At 46.8% G+C, this 26217-nt stretch overlaps 1 pseudogene; it reads right to left on the minus strand.

Annotated features, from left to right (window-relative positions):
* Positions 1-3281: 3281 nt before the first annotated feature.
* Positions 3282-26217, minus strand: part of LOC121531516 — a 49304-nt pseudogene continuing 26368 nt past the window's right edge.

Below are 26217 nucleotides of genomic sequence, written 5' to 3' on the forward strand. Positions count from 1 at the left end.
TCAGCCTATGCTACCCTCCAGTCCCTCGACTTCTTGCCGCTGATGGAAACATGGATTACCACAGAAAACACTGCTACTCCTACTGTTTCTCCTCGTCTGACCATGTGTTCTCGCATACCCCGAGAGCATCTGGTCAGCGGGGCGGTGGCACAGGAATCCTCATCTCTCCCAAGTGGACATTCTGTCTTTCTCCCCTGACCCATCTGTCTATCTATTCATTTGAATTCCATGCTGTCACAGTCACTAGCCCATTCAAGCTTAACATCCTTATCATTTATCGCCCTCCAGGTTCCCTTGGAGAGTTCATCAATGAGCTTGACGCCTTGATAAGTTCCTTTCCTGAGGATGGCTCACCCCTCACAGTTCTGGGTGACTTTAACCTCCCTACGTCTACCTTTGACTAATTTCTCTCTGCCTCCTTCTTTCCACTCCTCTCCTCTTTTGACCTCACCATCTCACCGTCTCCCCCTACTCACAAGGCAGGCAATACGCTTGACCTCATCTTTACTAGATGCTGTTCTTCTACTAATCTCACTGCAACTCCCCTCCAAGTCTCCGACCACTACTGTATCCTTTTCTCTCTCGCTCTCCTCCAACACTACTCACTCTGCCCCTACTCAGATGGTAATGCGCCGTCGCGACCTTCGCTCTCTCTCTCCCGCTACTCTCTCCTCTTCCATCCTATCACCTCTTCCCTCTGCTCAATCCTTCTCCCTCCAATCTCCTGATTCTGCCTCCTCAACCCTCCTCTCCTCCCTTTCTGCATATTTTGACTCTCTATGTCCCCTATCTTCCCGGCCAGCTCGGTCCTCCACTCTTGCTCCGTGGCTTGACGACTCATTGCGAGCTCACAGAACAGGGTCCGGGCAGCCAAGCGGAAATGGAGGAAAACTAGACTCCCTGCCGACCTGTCATCTTTTCACTCCCTCCTCTCTACATTTTCTTCCTCTGTTTCTGCTGCTAAAGCCACTTTCTACCACTCTAAATTTCAAGCCTCTGCCTCTAACCCTAGGAAGCTCTTTGCCACCTTCTCCTCCCTGCTGAGTCCTCCTCCTCCCCCCCTCCTCCCTCTCTGTGGATGACTTCTTCAACCATTTTGAAAAGAAGGTTGACAACATCCGATCCTCATTTATTAAGTCAAATGACACAGCTGGTCCTGCTCACACTGCCCTACCCTATGCTTTGAATTCTTTCTCCCCTCTCTCTCCAGATGAAATCTTGCGACTTGTGACGGCCGGCCGCCTGACAACCTGCCCGCTTGACCCTATCCCCTCCTCTCTTCTCCAGACCATTTCCGGAGACCTTCTCCCTTACCTCACCTCGCTCATCAACTCATCCTTGACCACTGGTTATATCCCTTCTGTCTTCAAGAGAGCGAGAGTTGCACCCCTTCTCAAAAAACCTACACTCGATCCCTCCGATGTCAACAACTACAGACCAGTATCCCTTCTTTCTTTTCTCTCCAAAACTCTTGAGCGTGCCGTCTTTAGCCAACTCTCTTGCTATCTCTCTCAGAATGACTTTCTTGATCCAAACAAGTCAGGTTTCAAGACTGGTCATTCAACTGAGACTGCTCTTCTCTGTGTCACGGAGGCTCTCTGCACTGCTAAAGCTAACTCTCTCTCCTCTGCTCTCATCCTTCTAGACCTATCTGCTGCCTTTGATACTGTGAACCATCAGATCCTCCTCTCCACCCTCTCCGAGTTGGGCATCTCTGGCGCGGCTCACTCTTGGATTGCGTCCTACCTCACAGGTCGCTCCTACCAGGTGGCGTGGCGAGAATCTGTCTCTGCACCATGTGCTCTCACCACTGGTGTCCCCCAGCGCTCAGTTCTAGGCCCTCTCCTATTCTATCTATACACCAAGTCACTTGGCTCTGTCATATCCTCACATGGTCTCTCCTATCATTGCTACGCAGACGACACACAATTAATCTTCTCCTTTCCCCCTTCTGATAACCAGGTGGCGAATCGCATCTCTGCATGTCTGGCAGACATATCAGTGTGGATGACGGATCACCATCTCAAGCTGAACCTCGGCAAGACGGAGCTGCTCTTCCTCCCGGGGAAGGACTGCCCGCTCCATGATCTCGCCATCACGGTTGACAACTCCGTTGTGTCCTCCTCCCAGAGTGCAAAGAACCTTGGCGTGACCCTGGACAACACCCTGTCATTCTCCGCTAACATCAAAGCAGTGACCCGATCCTGTAGGTTCATGCTCTACAACATTCGCAGAGTACGACCCTACCTTACACAGGAAGTGGCACAGGTCCTAATCCAGGCACTTGTCATCTCCCGTCTGGATTACTGCAACTCGCTGTTGGCTGGGCTCCCTGCCTGTGCCATTAAACCCCTACAACTCATCCAGAACGCTGCAGCCCGTCTGGTGTTCAACCTTCCCAAGTTCTCTCACGTCACCCCGCTCCTCCGCACACTCCACTGGCTTCCAGTTGAAGCCTGCTTCTGCTACAAGACCATGGTGCTTGCCTACGGAGCTGTGAGGGGAATGGCACCTCCGTACCTTCAGGCTCTGATCAGTCCCTACACCCAAAACGAGGGCATTGCGTTCATCCACCTCTGGCCTGCTGGCCCCCCTACCTCTGCGGAAGCACAGTTAAATGACGTAAGTGTAATGTAAATGTGTACTGGTTGTTGGGGTGGGATAGGCATGGGGTCTGGGAGGTCCGTGGGTAGCTTTTGACCATTTATTTGGATTCCTCACGTCTTACTCATTAGTAGGAAGAAGTTTGGTCCAATTCGGATGTTGGGCACTATATGTATTGAATATTATCTGAATCCTATAAATGAAAATAGCCAGTTTTGGTGCAATCAATTAGCTTAATTTTTCAGAGATAACATTTCAACAAAATAATGTTTCAGGAATGCCAATCTTACATATTTCTAACTACAGAAACAATTTCTGAACAATCTAAGATGATGGGTGTCATGGCTTGCGGAAATGACATAGAACGACTCACTATCAGTCTTCATGCTAATGTTTCACTATCCCAATGGCCATGCTCATAATGTAAAACACATATTCTCCCTTCCTTCACTCCCGAGCCTTCTCCCCTCTCTCTTTCTCTCTTTCTGTCTTAGAACTCAGTGACAGGGTGCCCCTCCATGTTATTTTCTGTCCTCTGCCACCAAACTCATTACCTGCCGGGCCTGTGCATAGTCAGCCCTAGCAGAGACATACAGCACAATTACGCACACTTTCACTGCTAAACATCTGAAATGCCATTACCCAACAGCATCTCCAGGCTGAATATTAAATAGGGTTTAAGCCAGGCTGAGAGGATACAAAGGGAACAGGAAGAGGACTTTAGGAGGCCTGAGAGGGGACAGAGGGAACAGGAGGACTTTAGGAGGCCCGAGAGGCCTATGACTATGCAATGTGGTTCCACTATATTCTTCTCCCAATTAAACCTGTGATCATGGAACTTGAATACAACTAGAATACTCTACTCAAATCAGCTGAGGTGGCTAGCCAATGGATATTAAAGACCAGTTGCCCATTGTAAGAGACCAATTTGGACTTTGCAGCTGGCTCATCTAGCGGAAATCGCTCAGTTCTGCCTCCAGGGCAAGATTCATGACAATAAACATCAACCTGCATCCAGCAATCTCATATAGTGCATCAAACAGCCATGGTCCAGAGAGAGAGAGAAGGGGAGCGAGAGAGTAGAGGAGGATGGGTGAGAGAGAGAGAGTGAGAGAGTGAGAGAGAGGTAGAAGAGTGTGACTGGACCAGCTGGAGGCCATCCTGTCTGGTTAATATGTGTAGAGGTTTCAAAGCCAGTCCAGCGACTCCTCTCGCAAAGCTTCGTTAAGCAAAGTACACACACAACCCTGGTTCACGGACAAATATTCCTCCTCATCCATGCTGTTTACATGCTCATCCTGGCAAATTGCAGGGTGGAGATTTGTATGTTTAATTCACTTGTTGAGGACGCGCTGGAGTGAGCAGACAGACAAAGGCTTACTGTGAGCGCTCAAATCCTCCTCGACGCATGTCCTTAAAGCGGCTGTATATGTCCCAGCACGTGTCATAATATCGCTGGGCATTTCCCGTTTCACTAGTAAATATTCATTTTGTTGCCATTTCCTCTTTGTTTGGGCAATTGAACATTGTGATTCAAATGTTCACCCTGTATTCTCCTGGGGTGTGAATACAGACACTATACTGTACAGTACATACATGTGATGAGGTGTGAATGAAGGAGTCTGGCACAGGAGGTAAAATACCGAAGTCCAGAGTTTATCCGTTTACATAAATCAAACGCCCCAAGCATCAAATGAAACTATTACAAGGGAAAACATCCACCTTGGCATAAACACAGTGAATAGTAGCTCAACCGAGCTACACGCTCTCACAACAAACAATCACTCACAAAGACAAGGGGAACAGAGGGAACACTTATACACATACTAATTTGGGGAATGAGCACCAGGTGTGTGTGATTGACAAGACATGACAAGTGGAGTGATGAGAATGGGATCGGCAGTAGCTAGTCCTCCGGTGGCTACGAACGCCGAAGCCTGCCCGAACCAGGAGGGGGGGCAGCCTCGGCGGAAGTCGTGACAATACATGTTGAGAATGAGAACAGCAGTGGTTCTGAAAAGTCAGGGGAATTGTTCTAATTTCGTTAAAGATCATTCTATTCATTCCTTGTGTTCGCTATGTCCAAGCACAGCTGTTCCCAGAATTCTATACAAACTCTTACCAAATGGATTTCTCTTCTCTCCAGGCTACACCATTTTAGCACCTATTAGGACTGCAGTGTATAAAGGCTGTTTGAGTCAGCCAGCTGACAGACAATTGGAATGCAGGAGTTGCAATACTGTAGCATGCTGATAACAAGGTTTGAATTACCATTATACTCCACGAATGAGACATTATATCTCATGTGATAGGGTTTAAATCTCACCTAGCCACCACAATGGCTGAGACAGAGGAACACAATACAGTGAGTCATGTAGAGGACAATAAAGAATAGAGTTACAATATGTTTCTGAATAAATGGAACTGTTTTCTCCTGGACACTTCATTATTGAACTGAGTTAGATTATTGTATTCTCAGATTTGATACAATAATGGAGAAAAAACAAATTAGTCTCTGCTGGTGTGAATAACATTCATGAATATCATAAATCCCAAGTTCTCAACAACCACTGTGTTGTTTGTCAGCAACATAACTGTATACTCACTCAGTAATGCCTTTTTTTTTCTTTTTTTTTCTTTATTACTTTTCAACCCCACCATCCTTTCCCTACTTGGAGTAAATTAGTGAACAACAATGCCCAGGCCTCTACTTCCGGTCTATACTTACTATCTACACCTTATGGACAGAGTTAATTTTACAATAATTCTATTATATATATATATATATATATATATATATATATATATATATATATATATTTATTTATTTTGCTCCTGAACTTCTTCTACTCTCAACCTCTCCGATCATTTTCATGATGTCCATCCGGTTTGCTTCTATATGCCATATCTTTCTAACTGTGCTCTTTCCCAAAAGCTCCCAACATACAACCTATATACTTATTATGGACACAGTATGCTTACATTATTAGCTATCTTTGTTATTATTTGTTGTTATTTGTTATTAGTCCCATCCTTCAACTCTATTCAATACCTCCCATCTATCTCTTAACACCATCCATATAGGATTTCTATTTGCCATATATATTTCAACCGTACTGTGATGTTTAACAAAAGTTCTGAACCTTTCTATTCTCATTGCTTCTACAGATTGTGAATTAAAAATAAACATTTTTGCTAAAAGTATTATTATATTATTGATTGATTGACTATGACTTTTCAGATCACCCAGTAATGCTATCTGCAAGGTTAGCTCCAGGTAAATATTGCTCAGTAATGCCTTTATGTAACATGTTTAAATGTGCGACTCAACCTTTCAGACAGAAACCCCATAAAATGTAGATATATTTACACCAAAAGTATGTGGACACCTGCTCGTCAAACATCTCATTCCAAAATCATGGTTATTAATATGGAGTTGGTCCCCCCTTTGCTGCAATAACAGCCTCCACTCTTTTGGGAAGGCTTTCCACTAGATGTTGGAACATTGCTGCAGGGACTTGCTTTCATTCAGCCACAAGAGCATTAGTGAGGTTGGGCACGGATGTTGGGCGATTAGGCCTGGCTCGCAGTTGGCGTTCCAATTCATCCCAAAAATGTTCGATGGGGTTGAGGTCAGGGCTCTGTGCAGGCCAGTCAAGTTCTTCCACACCGATCTCGACAAACCATTTCTGTATGGACCTCGCTTTGTGCATGGGGGCATTGTCATGCTGAAACAGGAAAGGGCCTTCCCCAAACTGTTGCCACAAATTTGGAAGCACAGAATCATCTAGAATGTCATTGTATGCTGTAGCATTAAGATTTCCTTTCACTGGAACTAAGGGGCCTAGCCCGAACCCGAACTGCTCCAGAGTCCAATGGCGGCAAGCTTTACACCACTCCAGCCGATGCTTGGCATTGCGCATGGTGATTTTGTGTGCGGCTGCTCGGCCATGGAAACCCATTTCACGAAGCTCCCGACGAACAGTTATTGTGCTGACGTTGCTTCCAGAGGCAGTTTGGAACTCGTAATGAGTGTTGTAACCGAGGACAGACGATTTTTAAGCACTGCACGCTTCAGCCCTCGGTGGCCCTGTTCTGTGAGCTAGTGTGGCCTACCACTTTGCGGCTGAGCCATTGTTGCTCCTACACATTTCCACTTCACAATAACAGCACTTACAGTTGACCGGGACAGCTCTAACAGGGCAGACATTTGACGAACTGACTTGTTGGAAAGGTGGCATCCTATGACTGTGCCACGCTAAAAGTCACTGAGTTCTTCAGTATGGGCCATTCTACTACCAGTGTTCGTCTATGGAGATTGAATGGCTGTGTGCTCGATTTCATACACCTGTCAGCAACGGGTGTGGTTGAAATTGCCGAACCACAAATTTGAAGGGCTGTCCACTTACTTTTTGGCACTACTGTGCAGTGCTGCTGAGAGTGTAAGACTGGACGTGACTGTGCAAGCCTATAGACGCTCAGTGCTGACTGCTCTGCTCTTGACACAGCTTAAAGCTCTATGCCTGATTGCCTGAATGCCTGGCAGTGGCTCCCCATCCAGAGACACACACAACACAGAACCACTTTACTGCTGCCTAATTGCTGGCACAGGACTCAAAACGTGAAAGTGAAATTATGTTGTATGTGTCTCATATTGAACTCCCGAGTGGCGCAGTGGTCTAAGGCACTGCATCTCAGTGCTTGAGGCGTCACTACAGACCCCCTGGTTCGATTCCAGGCTGTATTACAACCGGCTGTGATTGGGAGTCCCATAGGGTGGCGCATAATTGGCCCAGCGTCGTCCGGTGTAGGCCGTCATTCTAAATAAGAATTTGTTCTTAACTGACTTGCCTAGTTAAATAAAGGTTCAAAAAAATAACAAAATATCAGGAACAACATTGGATTTGGCAACTCCACTTCCACAATATGATATGTCATATTTCAATCACCAAGGTTGAGATAAGGTAACATATTGGAGTTGTTCTCGAAGCTAGAAGCCGATATTCATAGTCGGAGAGAGAGGAAGTAATTCTGAGGGAGCTAATAACATCAACCTTTTCTCAGAAATGTCGCCATCAATTTAAGGCATCTCCAAGTCACTCTTACAGTGTGGTTTTCTGTGCTTTTTTTATTCTTCTCACATGCGCAGGTTCCATTCTCACACTCTCCGTCAGGTTGTCAGTGCTGCCATGTAAATTGTTCTGCATTCCCTCATGCTGCATACAGTGAGGGAAAAAAGTATTTGATCCCCTGCTGATTTTGTACGTTTGCCCACTGACAAAGACATGATCAGTCTATAAGTTTAATGGTAGGTTTATTTGAACAGTGAGAGACAGAATAACAACAACAAAAATCCAACAAACTTATGTCAAAAATGTTATAAATTGATTTGCATTTTCATGAGGGAAATAAGTATTTGACCCCTCTGCAAAACATGACTTAGTACTTGGTGGCAAAACCCTTGTTGGCAATCACAGAGGTCAGACGTTTCTTGTAGTTGGCCACCAGGTTTGCACACATCTCAGGAGGGATTTTGTCCCACTCCTCTTTGCAGATCTTCTCCAAGTCATTAAGGTTTCGAGGTTGACGTTTGGCAACTCGAACCTTCATCTCCCTCCACAGATTTTCTATGGGATTAAGGTCTGGAGACTGGCTAGGCCACTCCAGGACCTTAATGTGCTTCTTCTTCAGCCACTCCTTTGTTGCCTTGGCCGTGTGTTTTGGGTCATTGTCATGCTGGAATACCATCCACGACCCATTTTCAATGCCCTGGCTGAGGGAAGGAGGTTCTCACCCAAGATTTGACAGTACATGGCCCCGTCCATCGTCCCTTTGATGCGGTGAAGTTGTCCTTTCCCCTTAGCAGAAAAACACCCTCAAAGCATAATGTTTCCACCTCCATGTTTGACGGTGGGGATGGTGTTCTTGGGGTGATAGGCATCATTCCTCCTCCTCCAAACACAGCGAGTTGATTTGATGCCAAAGAGCTCGATTTTGGTCTCATCTGACCACAACACTTTCACCCAGTTCTCCTCTGAATCATTCAGATGTTCATTGGCAAACTTCAGACGGGCCTGTATATGTGCTTTCTTGAGCAGGGGGACCTTGCGGGCGCTGCAGGATTTCAGTCCTTCACGGCGTAGTGTGTTACCAATTGTTTTCTTGGTAACTATGGTCCCAGCTGCCTTGAGATCCTTGACAAGATCCTCCCGTGTAGTTCTGGGCTGATTCCTCACTGTTCTCATGATCATTGCAACTCCACGAGGTGAGATCTTGCATGGAGCCCCAGGCTGAGGGAGATTGACAGTTATTTTGTGTTTCTTCCATTTGCGAATAATCGCACCAACTGTTTTCACCTTCTCACCAAGCTGCTTGGCGATAGTCTTGTAGCCCATTCCAGCCTTGTGTAGGTCTACAATCTTGTCCCTGACATCCTTGGAGAGCTCTTTGGTCTTGGCCATGGTGGAGAGTTTGGAATCTGATTGATTGATTTATTCTGTGGACAGGTGTCTTTTATACAGGTAACAAGCTGAGATTAGGAGCGCTCCCTTTAAGAGTGTGCTCCTAATCTCAGCTCGTTACCTGTATAAAAGACACCTGGGATCCAGAAATCTTTCTGATTGAGAGGGGGTCAAATACTTATTTCCCTCATTAAAATGCAAATCAATTTATAAAAAATTTAGACCACTGCGCCACTCAGGACACGAAACGTCTGACCTCTGTGATTGCCAACAAAGGTTTTGCCACCAAGTACTAAGTCATGTTTTGCAGAGGGGTCAAATATTTATTTCCCTCATTAAAATGCAAATCAATTTCTAACGTTTTTTACATGCGTTTTTCTGGATTTTGTTGTTGTTATTCTGTCTCTCACTGTTCAAATAAACCTACCATTAAAATTATAGACTGATCATTTATTTGTCAGTGGGCAAATGTACAAAATCAGCAGGGGATCAAATACCTTTTTCCCTCACTGTACCTGTGTGATAACTCTGTTTCATTCCCTCTTGGCACATACCATTGTGTGAGGAAAGGTTAGAGAAGTGATTGAATTAAATGTTCGTGACTGACCTCAGAGAAAATGAGGGAAGTGATGTTAGTTATTCATAGACTTAGTGTGATTGGCTGGTCCCTCTGGCAACACATCAAACACTACCAGGGACTTCAATTACATCTGCAATTCCTTTGTCATGGGAGAAAACATCCATGACGTTGTTCATTTCGACAGAAAAATTCACTCTCTCCCTCAGAACTAGCAGGCGATTAGTAGACAAATTCTCAGCCATGATGTGACTCTGCTGTGCAACCACTAGCGCATTCAAATGTTATAATCCTCTGTAGCTCAGCTGGTAGAGCACGACGCTTGTAACGCCAAGGTAGTGGGTTCGATCCCCGGGACCACCCATACACAAAAATGTATGCACGCATGACTGTAAGTCGCTTTGGATAAAAGCGTCTGCTAAATGGCATATTATTATTATTATAATGACAAGGACGGAGGGAGATGTGAAGGCAGTGGCACAAACAGAATTCTTATACAAACAAATAAACATTCAATGTGAAGAATTTCATTTTACTGAGCCTTGTCCTCAATTTGTTCTTCAGTCCCTGAAACGGCGTACTTAGTGAGGAAAAAACAACATGTTTTCCTTAGCTGGATTATTACTCATAATCTGAGACATAAATTAATAATCTCAAGCATTATGACATCTCAAGCACTATAACTTTCCAGAGGGGTGGCTATACAAAGGAAGTAAATGTTACAACTATTTCCACTTCCTCCCTAGACGCAGGTATTCTGTAAGAGCACGTCTTATGTCTCAGCAGTTAGCTACCCTCCTCAACACACTCCGTGAGTCTCAGATATGTTTATCCCTGGAGAGGAGTAGCCCAACCAAGGATAACAAGAGGTCATTAAATACATTTACTTTCTGCAATTGTTGCCTTCCGCTTGTTTCTCAGTGCGAAGCCTTGTGTGATGTGAATTGTTTTCAAGTAACAGGCGGTGGAAATGGATGGCTCATTATTTTTAATGGGGATTTGAGATGGGCCCATTGCAGAAGCGTGCTGTCATTTAGCTGCCCAGGCACAGCACAGGATTAAAGGGAGAATGAATGTATGAGGTGCCAGGGGAAATGGGCCCAATTCAGAGGCAGCTAGGCATGCTCTGTGTCCCAACACCTTTTCATTCTGGTGGTGGGAGAGCCTAATAGCTCATGGTCGGTTCTGTTGCCATGCGAATATTCTAATCTGTTTACTTTGATCACTGGGCTTTAATTTACCAGAGAGATTTTTTTTTTCTGAAACCTAATGGTGTTTGTGTCTGGCCATGACCCAAGTGGCCGCAGCACACTAATTGTGATCATTTTTCAATTTACATTAGTCAGTTGGTTAGTGAGCCCCTCTCAAGTTCCCCCACACCTTGATTATATATATCCTAAGTCCACAGCACCTTAACAAATGGCATTTTCCCCCTGCATTTTCCATCTAGATGAGTTTTAATTAAGTCTGCTCTCCGTGGTCCCCTGTGGCTGTTATAATCAAACCGTGGGAGCGTTCCTTCTTCCTCTGCTGTTTTCTAAGGGATCATGTAGCATCTGCTTTGCTTTCTTGCTCAGATACTCCCTGTACTCATGTTGGGAGGGTGGCATAGCAACATGAGCTCAGTGCATACACTGCAAACATCTCATTGGAAATACTTTACTCTGAACTTTAAGACATTTATCAGATTTGTGACATCATGAGAATATGTTTTACTTGTCATTGAAGATGTAGTGTACAAAACTGTCCATTTTATATTGTGGGCACTTACTTTTAATAATGGACATGGACATGACAACAAAGATGCTTGAGTAAATGTCAGGACAATGTCAACCTGTGTTCCTCTTTAGAGACATCTGCAGGTACACAGCCCCTAGAAAACATTACAGATGTTGGTAAACAATTAGATATCACATATAAAATGAAGCTCTAGGCATACCATAATGTAAATAATGGTGGTGACACGATACAACCAATCTTCATAAACAATAGATTGATATTTAGGATATAATTTCATTGAATGTGATTGTGTTAGTGTCGTTTTTGTGAGTTTTGTATTTGCAGGTGTTCAGGTGTTGCAATCTAAACTAAATTTGCTTGGAAGTCAGGAGCAATATGCAATTTAATCTGGCCCTAACAAGGAAACATTTGAAGTAAATCTGTAATGACTTTTTAGTGCCAAGTCTAGTTTTCCTCCCTCTGCCTTCTCATCTCCCTTTCTTTTTTTGGAAATTATATTTTATTACATGACCCACCTAATTGTTACTGACCACAAAGCTGATAGAGGTTCACAACAACATAATGTGGAAGTCATTGCTGAAGCTGAGACAATTCAGACACAATTACTTACCTGAAGAAAAATGTTTATTTGTGTGTAATTGAGTCATGGAGCCAAAGAGAAAACAAAGAGTAAGAGAGTTTGATATCAGCTTGGCAAGAGCACTACATTAGTTAAGGAGTATGTATTTAACATTGTTATAATTATGAATTATCAGAGTTTTCCATGCAGACACCAGCAAAGTGGGTGGGGTTATATCCTGCCAGGTTGTCCCTGTCCGGGGGTATTTTCAGACAGGGCTACAGTGTCCCCCGACCCTCCCTGTCTCAGTCTCCAGAATCTACACTGCAATAGTCTATGTGCTAGGGGTCTAGGGTCAGTCTGTCCTATCTGGTGTAATTATCCTGTCTTGTCTGGTGTCCTGTGTGAGCTTAAGTATGCGCCTCTAATTTTCCCATGTCTCGCTCTCTCTCTTCCCTCCTGGAGGACCTGAGCCCTAGGATCTGCTTTTCTGCCTGTGGAACCCTGACCTGTTCACTGGATGTGCTACCTTGTCCCGAACCTGCTGTTTCGACCCTCCCTCTCCATCTCTTCCCCCCCCTCTCTCTCTCTACCACACCTGCTGTCTCGACCTCTGAATGCTCGGCTATGAAAAGCCAACTGACATTTACTCCTGAGGTGCTGACCTGTCGCACCCTCTTTAACCACTGTGATTATTATTTGACCCTGCTGGTCATCTATGAACGTTTGAACATCTTGAAGAACGATCTGGCCTTAATGACCATGTACTTTTATAATCTCCACCGGGCACAGCCAGAAGAGGACTAGCCACCTCCTCAGAGCCTGGTTCCTCTCTAGGTTTCTTCCTAGGGTCCTGCCTTTCTAGGGAGTTTTTCCTAGCCACTGTGCTTCTACATCTGTATTGCTTGCTCTTTGAGGTTTTAGGCTGGGTTTCTGTATAAGCACTTTGTGAATCTGCTGACGTATAAAGGGCTTTATGAATGCATTTGATTGAATTGAGAATTCAACATATCTCAAGAGCAGGATGGAGACCAGGGTGGAGAGAGGGTGGACTACAGAAAGAGAGATGAAAGGAGAGCCATCCACACCGTGCATTTAAATCAAAACACAGATGATGGTAGAATTGTTTCAGGTCTATTATTAATGATTGATGTGATAGAAGGATAAAGGCAGAAACTATAGCTTCATTAAAAGTTCCTCTTAGTGGGTCCAGTCAATATATATATTTGCACTGAACTTTTTTTCAATGAGAGAACAACTAATTCAACAGTAGGAAAGGAATGACAGATTTTTCACAAAGATATTATTGTATTCTCATAATTGTATTCTTTATCATAAAATGATGGTGAGACAAAATCCAATTTGAGATGCTTGGGTAACTGCAGTTATCTTTTGCTGCCTGATTTGTGTTATGTTCCTTGACAATTTCATCTGTTGGATCTCTCTCTCTCTCTCCTTGCTCTGGAAATGCTCACATACAAACTTCAAAGGAGGAAGATGTAGGATCTTAATTTGATCACTCTTTTGTTGCCACAGATCAAGCAACAGTATGGACTATAGGTTAAAATCCTGTTGCTGCAGGATTATTTTGTTGTGGCAATATTTTACATTTTAGTCATTTAGCAGACACTCTTATCCAGAGTGACTTACAGCAATTAGGGTTAAGTGCCTTGCTCAAGGGCACATGGACAGATTTTTCACCTAGTCGGCTCGGGGATTAGAACCAGCAACCTTTCGGTTGCTGGTACTACGCTCTTAACCACTAAGCTACCTGATTTGACCCAATATAGGTGAAATTAAGATCCTATATCTGTATGCTTTTTACATTTGTATCACAAACAATTTTTTGGGAAAGTGGCAATTTTAGGCCCTTTTTAGACCAATGCATGCTTCTTGTAAGACCCCTATGATCCGTGAACCGCACATGATACATTACAGTCATTTAGCAGACGCTGTTATCCAGAGCGACTTACAGGAGCAATTAGGGTTAAGTGCCTTTCTCAAGGGCACATCGACAGATTTTTTCACCTAGTCGTCTCAGGGATTAGAACCAGCGACCTTTCGGTTACTGGCACAACACTCTTAACCACTAAGCAACCTGCCGCCTGATACAGACTTGGTGTTATTGTACCTCTTATAGCGTGCTATAAAATATGGAGTATGTCTAGATTCTGAAATAAAAAACATTGAATTAATGTATTCAACATAAAAAATACTATTATGAATATCTCAAAAGTACCCTTTTTTTATTTAGCTTATTTTTAGACATACTCTTCAAATATGTCAAATGTCCAGAGTGGGTGCCTGATAGTTTTGAAGATATTTATGACCCATTGTCAGGGTCAGGGAGTAACTGATTACATTTAATCTGATTACCATTTTTTTAAAACTGTAAATATTTACATTACAAGCAAAATATTGTATTCAGATTACATATCATTTTGAAAGACTAGGTGATTACTTCTTGGATTACTTTTGAATTCAGAAAGGATGTTTTTTCAGAAAAATGCATTATGACTAGGGTTGTTGCAGTGACCATATTACCACCACACCGGCAGTCAAGAGTCATGACCGCAGTAAAATTCTATGTGACCGTTGAGTTATGGTAATCTCCTTTTATGCACTCTGGAAATGTGTTAGTAGTACCCAACTTGCTAATGATCATCATGGCCTGGTAACTGCCTGGTACTCAGGGCTCTATTGTCCCTCTAACCACTCTGACATCAATGCAAATTAAATAAAAAATAAAACCGTATGTGCTTTTAAAAACTCACCTCACTCTGATTGATCAGTTTGAAGAAAGAAGTTCAACAACAGGTTGAAACTGAGTGGAAAACATGGTCGTTGTGGATGTTGTTTCAAAGCCTAAAACAATTAAATGGACAGTGCTTTCTAAGGTGATGATTAATTTGAAACAGCCATTTGCATATCACTCTGTGATAAGAGTCACTGACTCAAAGCCACAAGAGGGTAGAACATTTCAAACGTTGCTTGTTAGGGAGAGGTAGTTGCAGAAACGTTGGAATGGTTTAGGCAACTTCCTCAATAGTTGGTCCAGATGATCCACCGCCTCAGACCCCTTTACTTTTTTACGTTACAGCCTTATTCTAAAATGGATTAAACAGTTTTTTCCCCTCTTCAGTTTACAGACAATACCCCATAAATATCACATTTACATAAGTATTCAGACCCTTTGGCAGCGATTACAGCCTCAAGTCTTCTTGGGTATGACACTACAAGCTTGGCACACCATTCTTCTCTACAGATCCTCTGAAGCTCTGTCATGTTCGATGGGGAACGTCGATGCACAGCTATTTTCAGGTCTCTCCAGAGATGTTAGATCGGGTTCAAGTCCGGGCTCTGGCTGGGCCACTCAAGGACATTCAGAGACTTGTCCCGAAGCCACTCCTGCGTTGTCTTGGCTGTGTGCTTGGGTAGTTGTCCTGCTGGAAGGTGAACCTTCGCCCCAGTCTGAGGTCCTGAGCGCTCTGGAGCAGGTCTCTCTGTACTTTAATCCATTTATCTTTCCCTCGATCCTGACTAGCCTCCCAGTCCCTGCCGCTGAAAAACATCCCCACAGCATGATGCTGCCACCACCATGCTTCACCGTTTCCTCCAGATGTGACGCTTGGCATTCAGGCCAAAGAGTTCAATCTTGGTTTTATCAGACCAGAGAATCTTGTTTCTCATGGTCTGAGAGTCCTTTAGGTGCCTTTTGGCAAACTCCAAGCGGGCTGTCATGTGCCTTTTACTGAGGAGTGGCTTCCGTTCGGCCACTCTTCCATTCTGGAAGGTTCTCCCATCTCCACAGAGGAACTCTGGAGCTCTGTCAGTGTGACCATTGGGTTCTTGGTCACCTCCCAGGCGGAGTCTTGTGGTTTCCAAACTTCTTCCATTTAAGAATGATGGAGGCAATGCCTTCAATGCTGCAGACATTTTTTGGTACCCTTCCCCAGATCTGTGCCTTGACACAATCCTGTCTCGGATCTCCACGGACAATTCCTTCAACCTCATGGCTTGGTTTTTGCTCTGACATGCACTGTCAACTGTGGGAGCTTATATAGACAGGTGTGTGCCTTTCCAAATCATGTCCAATCAATTGAATTGACCACTGGTGGAGTCCAATCAAGTTGTAGAAACATCTCAAGGCTGATCAATGGAAACAGGATGCACCTAAGCTCAATTTCAAGTCTCATAGCAAAGGGTCTGAATACTTATGTAAATAAGGTATACATTTGCAAACATTTCAAAAAATCTGTTTTTGCTTTGTCATTATGGGGTATTGTGTGTAGATTGAAGAGGTGAAAATGTGTTTTAATCAATTTTAGAAAAAGTGAAGGGGTCTGAATACTTTCCGAATGCACTGTATGTTTCGTTATTGATGTTCCTGAACAGATTTCAATTGGTTTCCCAAATTAAGCACTGGGTAGCTGCAGGAACAGGCTTGGAGAGCCCATGGCTTACAGAGTGTGGGCAGAATATCACCTGTCACGCAGAGAAATAACCGGAGTAGCCTACCTGACATGAGTGAAATGAACCGGTGGGAGAGTGGCCTCCATTCGCTATTCGAGTGCATACGGATGAAATGTGTTTTTTCTCTTGCCCCTGTTCCTGCCCATTTGATAATGGACCATTCGAAATCTAAACTAATTGTACATATTAGTAAAGACAAGATTAAATTGAGAATAGTCTGATGGGTGAAAATATGATCACTTGATGAGAGAATAGCGTTTGCAGCCTGAGGCAAGCTTTTTTTGTGACTTTGTCAAATCATCAATAGCCTATAGTTATATTCTTCTTACTATAAAATCATATTTAGTCATTTAGCAGACACTCTTATCCAGAGGAACTTACAGTTAGTGCATACATTTTCATACTGGCCCCACAATCCTGGTGTTGCAAACGCCATGCTCTACCAACTGAGCTACATCCCTGCCGGCCATTCCCTCCCCTACCCTGGGCTAATTGTGCACCACCCCATGGGTCTCCCAGTCGCGGCCGGCTATGACAGAGCCTGGTTTCAAACCAGGATCTCTAGTGGCACAGCTAGCACTATGATGCAGTGCCTTAGACCACTGCGCCACTCGGGAGACTATGTCATTTATCCAAATCCATCAATCTAGGAGCCAAAGACCCCTCAACACAACCACATCACCCATATTCATCTGACTCGAAACAACGTCCCTGCCTGGCCACCCCACTAAGAAAACAACATGGAGCCAAGGATATAACTTTATCTTTAACCAACATCTCTGAAATTGTCTTGTAATATTTAATCCCTTAACAAATATACATGATATACCTGACTTTCTGACCTGAAGATCACTGATGTCATGATTTGACCTAGTCCCCCCCCTAGTCCCCCCCCCCTAGTCCCCAGTTGTCTTGAAAGCCCCATTAGCCAATCACAGGTTGTCTGAGAGGAGTAACGCACTGTAACCGTGTCATCACTGCCTCCAGCTCTGCCAGGGTAGCTCTGGAGGAACTTGATCTTCTCGTAGAGTTTGATGTTGTCTGCACGCAGGCTGTACAGCTCACTCTGCAGGGCCTGCATGGTCACCTGCATGGAACGACTCTCAGCTTCCAGCTCCTGGTTGCGGGAGCGGAACCTCTCTCTCTCTGGCTGGAGATGATGGAGGGGAGAGAGTCCATCTGGCCTTGAGGCAGCTCCCCCTGGGGGGCCACGCCTAGGCCTGCGAACATGGCAGTGGCCTCTTTGATTGGCTCAGGGATGGTGTCAATCATGCTAGCCAGGTCAGCCCCCTCAGCATCAGGGCGTGACAGGGAGGACATGGTCTGGATGGTGCTCAGGTCGTGTTCCAGTTTGAGGATGAGCTCCTTCTGCTCGGCGTTGGTCCGGACCGCAGACGAGAACTCCAGCTGCAGGTCTGCATAGCGTCCGCTCAGCTCAGTGTTTGCGATGCGCAGAGAGAAACTCTCAGACTGCAGACTACGGTTCTTCTCCAACAACAACAATTCCAGGGGTTTAGACATCGCCTGCACTGAGCTGTCCGATGGGCCAAACTCCATAGACTTGAGGATGCTGAGCTCTTTCTTCACCTCCTCATAGTCAGCCTGTTCCTGCAGCTTTTGCTCCAGTTGCTTGAAGGTGGCAGTCTTGGTGCTCAACTGTAGTTGAAGCTGTGTCTGATCTGTGTGGTGGAGCTCTCTCTGAGTTTAGAAAGGCTGGCCTGCAGTCTCTGGACATCTTCCACCAGCTGAACCATGTCTCTGTCCTTGGCCCCCAGCTCTGCCTCCAGACTGGAGCGGGACACCACCTCCACTGCCTGGTCCATGTCTGGGTGGTCTGGATCTGGGTAGTCACCTGCAGGGATTGGTTAGAAGAGGTCAGCTGCTCCCTCAGAGTGTCCGCCTCCCTCTGTGCTGCCTCCGCCCTCTGATTTGCTCTCTCCAGATCTGTCATCACCATTTCAATCTCATCGGCCTTGGCTGTGCAGTCCTCGTCATACTTGGTCTTCAGATCGAAGAGCTCTGTCTGAGTTGTTTCAAGAGCTGTCTGTAGGGCCTGGGTCTTGTGGTCAGCCTCAACCAGCTTAGAGGACATGGAGTCCTGGCTCTCCTGGAGCTTTCTCTCCTTCTCTGCATAGTCATTGTGGAGCTGGACTTGTTTCTCCTGGGCCAGGTTCTCAGCCTGGTTCTTCAGGGACTGCTCATAGTCCCGGATATAATATAAAATAATGGCACAGGACTTAAAGCATATCTTGTCTGCTAAATAAACAAGCCTACAGCCTATGGTGTTGCGCATAGCCAGATAACATACAGTAGGCCAACTCATATTCTGTTCTTCTGAAATAAAGTTTCTTCATATCATAATATTTCTTTAGACGTGCATAAAATAAATCATGGATTTATTGTGACAGTGTGTATTCAATTGATTTATTAGACTTTGATGTTCCAAAGGTGCACATTAGCAGTTTATATGCGGCCTGTATGTGTGGAGGCCTGGAGATGCTAAATGTGTTTATGTTAATTAATGATCAGTTACCATCTTTTGCATGACAATAACCAGCTGACAAACTTTCATGACCGACACAGCCATAATTATGACACCTTTCTGTTTTCTCAATTACATTCAATTCAGCATTGAAAAAAGGCGCAAGTTTGAGTTTGTTCCAACTGAGCGAGTCTGACCACAAGTCAGAGACCACTATGATGACACACCAAATGCATTTGATGGATCCTTTTTGTCTTCTTCTAATGCCTCTTACAGTTTTTGCCCATTGCTTACACACAAAAACCCGAATGCTTAGACCAAAGCCTCAATACCTAAACTTCTTGTAGCATACCTTAAACACAGTGTAACCATAGCTTAAACACAATGTCAACTTTGCACTTTTTGCGATTCTGTAACACACTTATTGCGAAACACTACACACGTTTTCTTACATTAGACACTTTGTTCAAAAACGAAATCACCTGTTATCATTGGGAAAACACTCTGTTCAAAATGCAAAACTCATCTGGCAATTGTATGCACTTACATACACACCTGAAAACATTTGCACAGAAAACAGAACACCAATCAGTCTGAGCCTTAGCACTATAAATAGGCCTCAGGTAAGCCATTTTTAGAACTTTGCAAGCATGGAGGCAATGAGAGTCAGAGTAAGAGGAGGACAAAGAGAGAGAGGAGTCGGATGTGGAAGAGGACGTGGAAGAGGACGAGGACCAGTGCGGAGGCGTATATCAGATGACATCAGGGCTACTCTGGTGGACCATGTGATAAATCATGGCCTGTCCATGAGGGAGGCTGGGCAAAGAGTCCACCCTAACCTCAGTCATTACACAGTAGCATCGATAATAAGGACATTCCGACTGGAGAACAGGTATATCTTCAAGTTTCTACTCCAGACTGTACCTACTGTATGTGTCACATGATTCTGTATCATATTACAGTATTACTGTACTAACTATACTATACAAAAATGGGTAGTGCTGTGAAGTACTGTATATGTAAAGGAATACCATTGTGATGTTGCAGTACTGTGTACAGTTTGAAAGTACAGTATGTGAAAAATAACCTAACCAATGACATCTTGTGGTGGCATTTTCTACAGAATGGTTGGACGACCTCCTCAAGGTGGAAGGGAACGGCTCTTCACTCAACAACAAGAGCTTGCCATCATTGAAATGGTGCGAGAAAATAATGTAATCCGACTTCGTGAGTTGCAACAACGCATAATTGCAAATGGAAATGAATTCAACAATATCAACAGGGTCAGCATTTCTACACTAAGTCGCATCCTACAGAAACATAACTTCAGAATGAAGCAGCTGTACAGGGTGCCATTTGAGAGGAACAGTGTCAGGGTCAAGGATCTGCGCCATGATTATGTGCAGGTATGTGTCACTTTACTTGTCATGGCTGAGGTGTATGATGTGTGGAAGTCAGGCGCAGGACACCGAAGCTTAGTCCAACAACGTTTACTGAGAAAAACCACCAGGCAAGGATACAGTAAACGGCCACAAAACAAAGAGAGGCGAGCAATACGCAAACCATGCGTATAACAAATAACAAAGAAACAGAATACAAAAACACGCAGCACTACGGACAGGCGAAAAACAACACACAACCTAACCAATACAACACAGGCAACTTATAGAACACGTAATCAGACACTAACGGACACAGGTGTGACAGACAGACAAAAGCAATCACACATAGAAACATTCAACGGTGGCAGCTAGTACTCCGGGGACGACGAACGCCGAAGCCTGCCCGAACTAGGAGGAGGAGCAGCCTCGGCAGAATCCGTGACAGTACCCCCCCCTTGACGCGCGGCTCCAGCCGTGCGCCGACCCCGGCCTCGGGGACGGCCAGGAGGACGCGGACCCGGGCGCGTGGGATGCCCACGGTGGAACTCCGTCAGGAGGGATGGATCTAGGATGTCCCTCCTAGGCACCCAGCACCGTTCCTCCGGACCGTACCCCTCCCACTCCACGAGATACTGGAGACCACCCATCCGGCGCCTCGAGTCCAAGATGGTCCGGACTCTGTATGCCGGGGCCCCCTCGATGTCCAAAGGGGGCGGAGGGGTCTCTCCTATCTCATGTTCTTGGAGTGGGCCAGCTGAGAAGAGACACATGGAACGAGGGGTTAATATTATTGTACTCAATAGGCAATTGTAACCTGTAACACACCTCGTTCAATCTTCTCAGGACTTTAAAGGGCCCCACAAACCGCCGACCCAGCTTCCGGCAGGGCAGGCGGAGGGGCAGGTTTCGAGTCGAGAGCCAGACTCGATCTCCCGGTGCGTATACCGGTCCCTCACTGCGGTGGCGATCGGCGCCGCCTTTTGTTGACGGATGGCCCGCTGCAGATGGACATGGGCAGCGTCCCACGTCTCCTCCGAGCGCCGAATCCACTCATCCACCGCAGGGGCCTCGATCTGGCTCTCGTGCCATGGTGCCAGGACCGGCTGATAACCTAAAACACACTGGAAAGGTGTTAAATTGGTGGAGGAGTGGCGGAGAGAGTTCTGGGCCATCTCTGCCCAGGGGATATACCTAGACCACTCCTCCGGCCGGTCCTGGCAATAGGACCTCAGAAACCTACCCACATCCTGGTTGACTCGTTCAACCTGCCCATTGCTTTCTGGGTGGTACCCCAAGGTAAGGCTCACCGAGACCCCCAAGCGTTCCATGAACGCCCCCAGACTCTGGAGGTGAACTGGGGACCTCGGTCAGACACAATATCCTCGGGGACCCCATAGTGCCGGAACACGTGGGTAAATAGGGCCTCAGCGGTCTGTAGGGCAGTAGGAAGACCCGGCATTGGGAGGAGACGACAGGCCTTGGAAAACCGATCCACAACGACCAAAATGGTGGTATTCGCCTGGGTGGGGGGTAGGTCGGTCACAAAATCCACCGAGAGGTGGGACCATGGTCGTTGTGGAACGGGCAGGGGATGTAATTTTCCCCTGGGCAAATGTCTAGGTGCCTTACACTGGGCGCACACCGAGCAGGAGGAGACATAAACCCTCACATCCCTAGCTAACGTTGGCCACCAGTATTTCACGCTAAGGCAGTGCACTGTCCGGCCAATACCTGGATGTCCAGAGGAGGGTGATGTATGAGCCCAATAAATAAGGCGATCACGAACCTCGAGCGGAACGTACGTCCGCCCCACAGGACACTCGGGGGGAGTAGGGTCGGTACGTAGTGCCCGCTCGATCTCCGTATCGACCTCCCACACCACCGGAGCCACCAGACAAGAGTCCGGCAGTATGGGAGTAGGCTCAATAGACCTCTCCTCTGTGTCATACCGCCGGGACAGGGCATCTGCCTTACCGTTCTGGGACCCTGGGATGTATGTGATCTTAAAAACAAACCGGGTTAGGAACATGTTCCACCTAGCCTGACGAGGGTTCAATCTCCTAGCTGCCCGGATGTACTCCAGGTTACGGTGATCAGTCAGAATGAGGAAAGGGTGTTGAGCCCCTCAAGCCAATGCCTCCACACCTTTAGGGCCTGGACTACAGCTAACAGCTCCCTGTCCCCTACGTCATAATTACGCTCCGCCGAGCTGAGCTTCTTAGAATAGAACGCACAGGGGGCGGAGCTTAGGTGGCGTGCCGGACCGTTGCGACAGGACTGCCCCAATACCGGCCTCGGGACGCGTCTACCTCTACTTGGAATGGTAAAGAGGGATCCGGATGCGCCAGCACCGGAGCCGAGGTGAACAGGTTTTTCAGTTTGACAAATGCCCTGTCCGCCTCAGCTGACCACTGCAAGCGAACCGGACCCCACGTTAACAGGGACGTAATGGGAGCTGCAACCTGTCCAAATCCCCGGATAAACCTCCGGTAGTAATTAGCAAAACCCAAAAACTGCTGCACCTCTTTTACAGTGGTTGGAGTTTGCCAATTACGCACGGCCGACACACGGTCAACCTCTATCTTCACACCAGACGCGGACAACCGATAACCCAAAAAGGAGACGGACTCCTGGAAGAACAAGCATTTCTCTGCCTTGGCATACAAGTCATGCTCCAACAGTCTCCTCAACACTCGGCGCACCAGGGCTACATGCTCGGCTCGTGTAGAAGAGTACACTAGGATGTCGTCGATGTACACTACCACACCCTGCCCATGCATGTCCCGGAAAATCTCGTCAACAAAGGATTGGAAGACTGAAGGAGCATTCATTAACCCGTATGGCATGACGAGATACTCGTAATGACCTGAGGTGGTGCTAAATGCTGTTTTCCATTCATCCCCTCCCTAATGCGCACCAGATTGTGCGCGCTCCTGAGATCCAACTTTGTGAAGAACCACGCTCCGCGTAATGATTCCCGTCATAGTCGCAATCAGTGGAAGAGGGTAACTGTACTTAACCGTGATCTGATTGAGACTACGGTAATCAATACACGGGCGCAAACCCCCGTCCTTCTTCTTCACAAAAAAAGAAACTCGAGGAAACCGGGAAGTGGAGGACCGTATGTATCCCTGTGCCAAGGACTCGGCTATGTAAGTCTCCATAGCCGCTGTCTCCTCTTGAGACAGGGGATACACACGGCTCCGCGGAAGTGCCGCTCCTGTTTGGAGATCTATCGCACAATCCCCCTGTCTATGAGGTGGTAGCCGTGTTGCCCTCGTTTTGCTAAACACAAGTGCTAAATCCTCATATTCAGGGGGAATGCGCATTGCGGGCACTTGGTTCGGACTCTCTACCGAGGTCGCCCCTAAGGAAACACCTAGACATCTCCCTACACGCTGGGCAGACCACTCCATAAGAGCCCTCTGTTGCCACGCAATGGTAGGATCATGGGCGCTTAACCAGGGAAGCCCCAACACCACGGGATACGCAGGAGAGTCAATCAGATAAAACTGAATGATCTCCTCATGACCCCCCTGCGTCGTCATCTTAAGTGGTGCTGTGACTTCTCTGATCAGCCCCGACCCCAACGGCCGGCTGTCTAGGGCGTGAACAGGAAAGGGGGCTTCTACCGGCCGAAGGGGAATTCCTAACCTATAACAAAATGTACGATCAACAAAATTCCCAGCTGCGCCTGAATCTACTAGCGCCTTATGCTGGGAATGAGGTGCCACCTGTGGAAATCTCACAGGTATACTCATGTGACCAACAGAGAGCTCTGGGTAAGTGGGGCGCCTACTCACCTGAAATGACTCCCCAGTGCGTGACCTGTTGTCCCCTCTCCCAGGAGACCCTCCCCAGCACCTGGCCGCGGTGTGTCCTCCACGGCCACAGTTGGTGCAGGGGATGACCCCCCTCGGGTTCTCTCTCCTCCTCTCTCTAGCGCCATTCCCCGAGCTCCATGGGAATCGGCTCGGAGGTGCTGGAGGGTGGAATGGACGAACCGGGACGTCCGCGGGTAGCCAGCAGGGTGTCGAGACGGATGGAGATGTCCACCAACTGGTCGAAGGATAGGTTGGTGTCCCTGCAGGCCAGCTCACGACGAACGTCCTCTCGTAGACTACACCGGTAATGGTCGATGAGGGCCCTCTCACTCCACCCCGCATCCGCCGCTAGAGTCCGGAACTCCAGGGCGAACTCCTGTGCGCTCCTCTTCCCCTGTCGAGGTGGAACAGACGCTCCCCCGCCGCCTTCCCCTCAGGTGGGTGATCGAAGACAGCCCTGAAGCGGCGGGAGAACTCCGCGTAGGTGATGGTAGCGGCGTCTATTCCCCTCCATTCGGCGTTGGCCCACTCCAACGCCTTGCCGGATAGACAGGAGATGAGGGCGGAGACGCTCTCGTATCCTGAGGGCGCTGGGTGTATGGTAGCCAGGTAGAGTTCCACCTGCAGGAGGAACCCCTGACACCCAGCTGCAGAACCGTCATATGCCCTCGGGAGCGAGAGCCGTATGCCACTGGGTTCCGGTGCTGAGAGAGGAGGACTGGCCGTTGGTGATGGGATGGTGTGAGAAGGCGTGGGCACCTCTCCAGTAACCAACCGGCGCAGAGTGTTGGACACCTCGTTCATGGCGGCCCCAAGTTGCCGGATCATGGTGTCTTGGTCGCTGATCCGATCCTCCAGCGACTTGGGTGCCGCCACTGCTCCTGCTGACTCCATTGTGGTGTGTTGTTCTGTCATGGCTGAGGTGTATGATGTGTGGAAGTCAGGCGCAGGACACCGAAGCTTAGTCCAACAACATTTACTGAGAAAAACCACCAGGCAAGGATACAGTAAACGGCCTCAAAACAAAGAGAGGCGAGCAATACGCAAACAATGCGTATAACAAATAACAAAGAAACAGAATACAAAAACACGCAGCACTACGGACAGGCGAAAAACAACACACAACCTAACCAATACAACACAGGCAACTTATAGAACACGTAATCAGACACAAACGGACACAGGTGTGACAGACAGACAAAAGCAATCACACATAGAAACATTCAACGGTGGCAGCTAGTACTCCGGGGACGACGAACGCCGAAGCCTGCCCGAACTAGGAGGAGGAGCAGCCTCGGCAGAATCCGTGACATTACTTTACATACTACACTGCTCAAAAAAATAAAGGGAACACTTAAACAACACAATGTAACTCCAAGTCAATCACACTTCTGTGAAATCAAACTGTCCACTTAGGAAGCAACACTGTTTGACAATACATTTCACATGCTGTTGTGCAAATGGAATAGACAACAGGTGGAAATTATAGGCAATTGGCAAGACACCCCCAATAAAGGAGTGGTTTTGCAGTTGGTGACCACAGACCACTTCTCAGTTCCTATTCTTCCTGGCTGATGTTTTGGTCACTTTTGAATGCTGGCTGTGCTTTCACTCTAGTGGTAGCCTGAGACGGAGTCTACAACCCACACAAGTGGCTCAGGTAGTGCAGCTCATCCAGTATGGCACATCAATGCGAGCTGTGGCAAGAAGGTTTGCTGTGCCTGTCAGCGTAGTGTCCAGAGCATGGAGGCGCTACCAGGAGACAGGCCAGTACATCAGGAGACGTGGAGGAGGCCGTAGGAGGGCAACAACCCGGCAAGGAGAGCAGGAGGAGCACTGCCAGAGCCCTGCAAAATGACCTCCAGCAGGCCACAAATGTGCATGTGTCTGCTCAAACGGTCAGTAACAGACTCCATGAGGGTGGTATGAGGGCCCGACGTCCACAGGTGGGGGTTGTGCTTACAGCCCAACACCGTGCAGGATGTTTGACATTTGCCAGAGAACACCAAGATTGGCAAATTCACCACTGGCGCCCTGTGCTCTTCACAGATGAAAGCAGGTTCACACTGAGCACATGTGACAGACGTGACAGAGTCTGGAGACGACGTGGATAAC

The sequence above is a fragment of the Coregonus clupeaformis genome, chromosome 19 (genome assembly GCF_020615455.1).
Source record: "Coregonus clupeaformis isolate EN_2021a chromosome 19, ASM2061545v1, whole genome shotgun sequence".
NCBI lineage: Eukaryota > Metazoa > Chordata > Actinopteri > Salmoniformes > Salmonidae > Coregonus > Coregonus clupeaformis.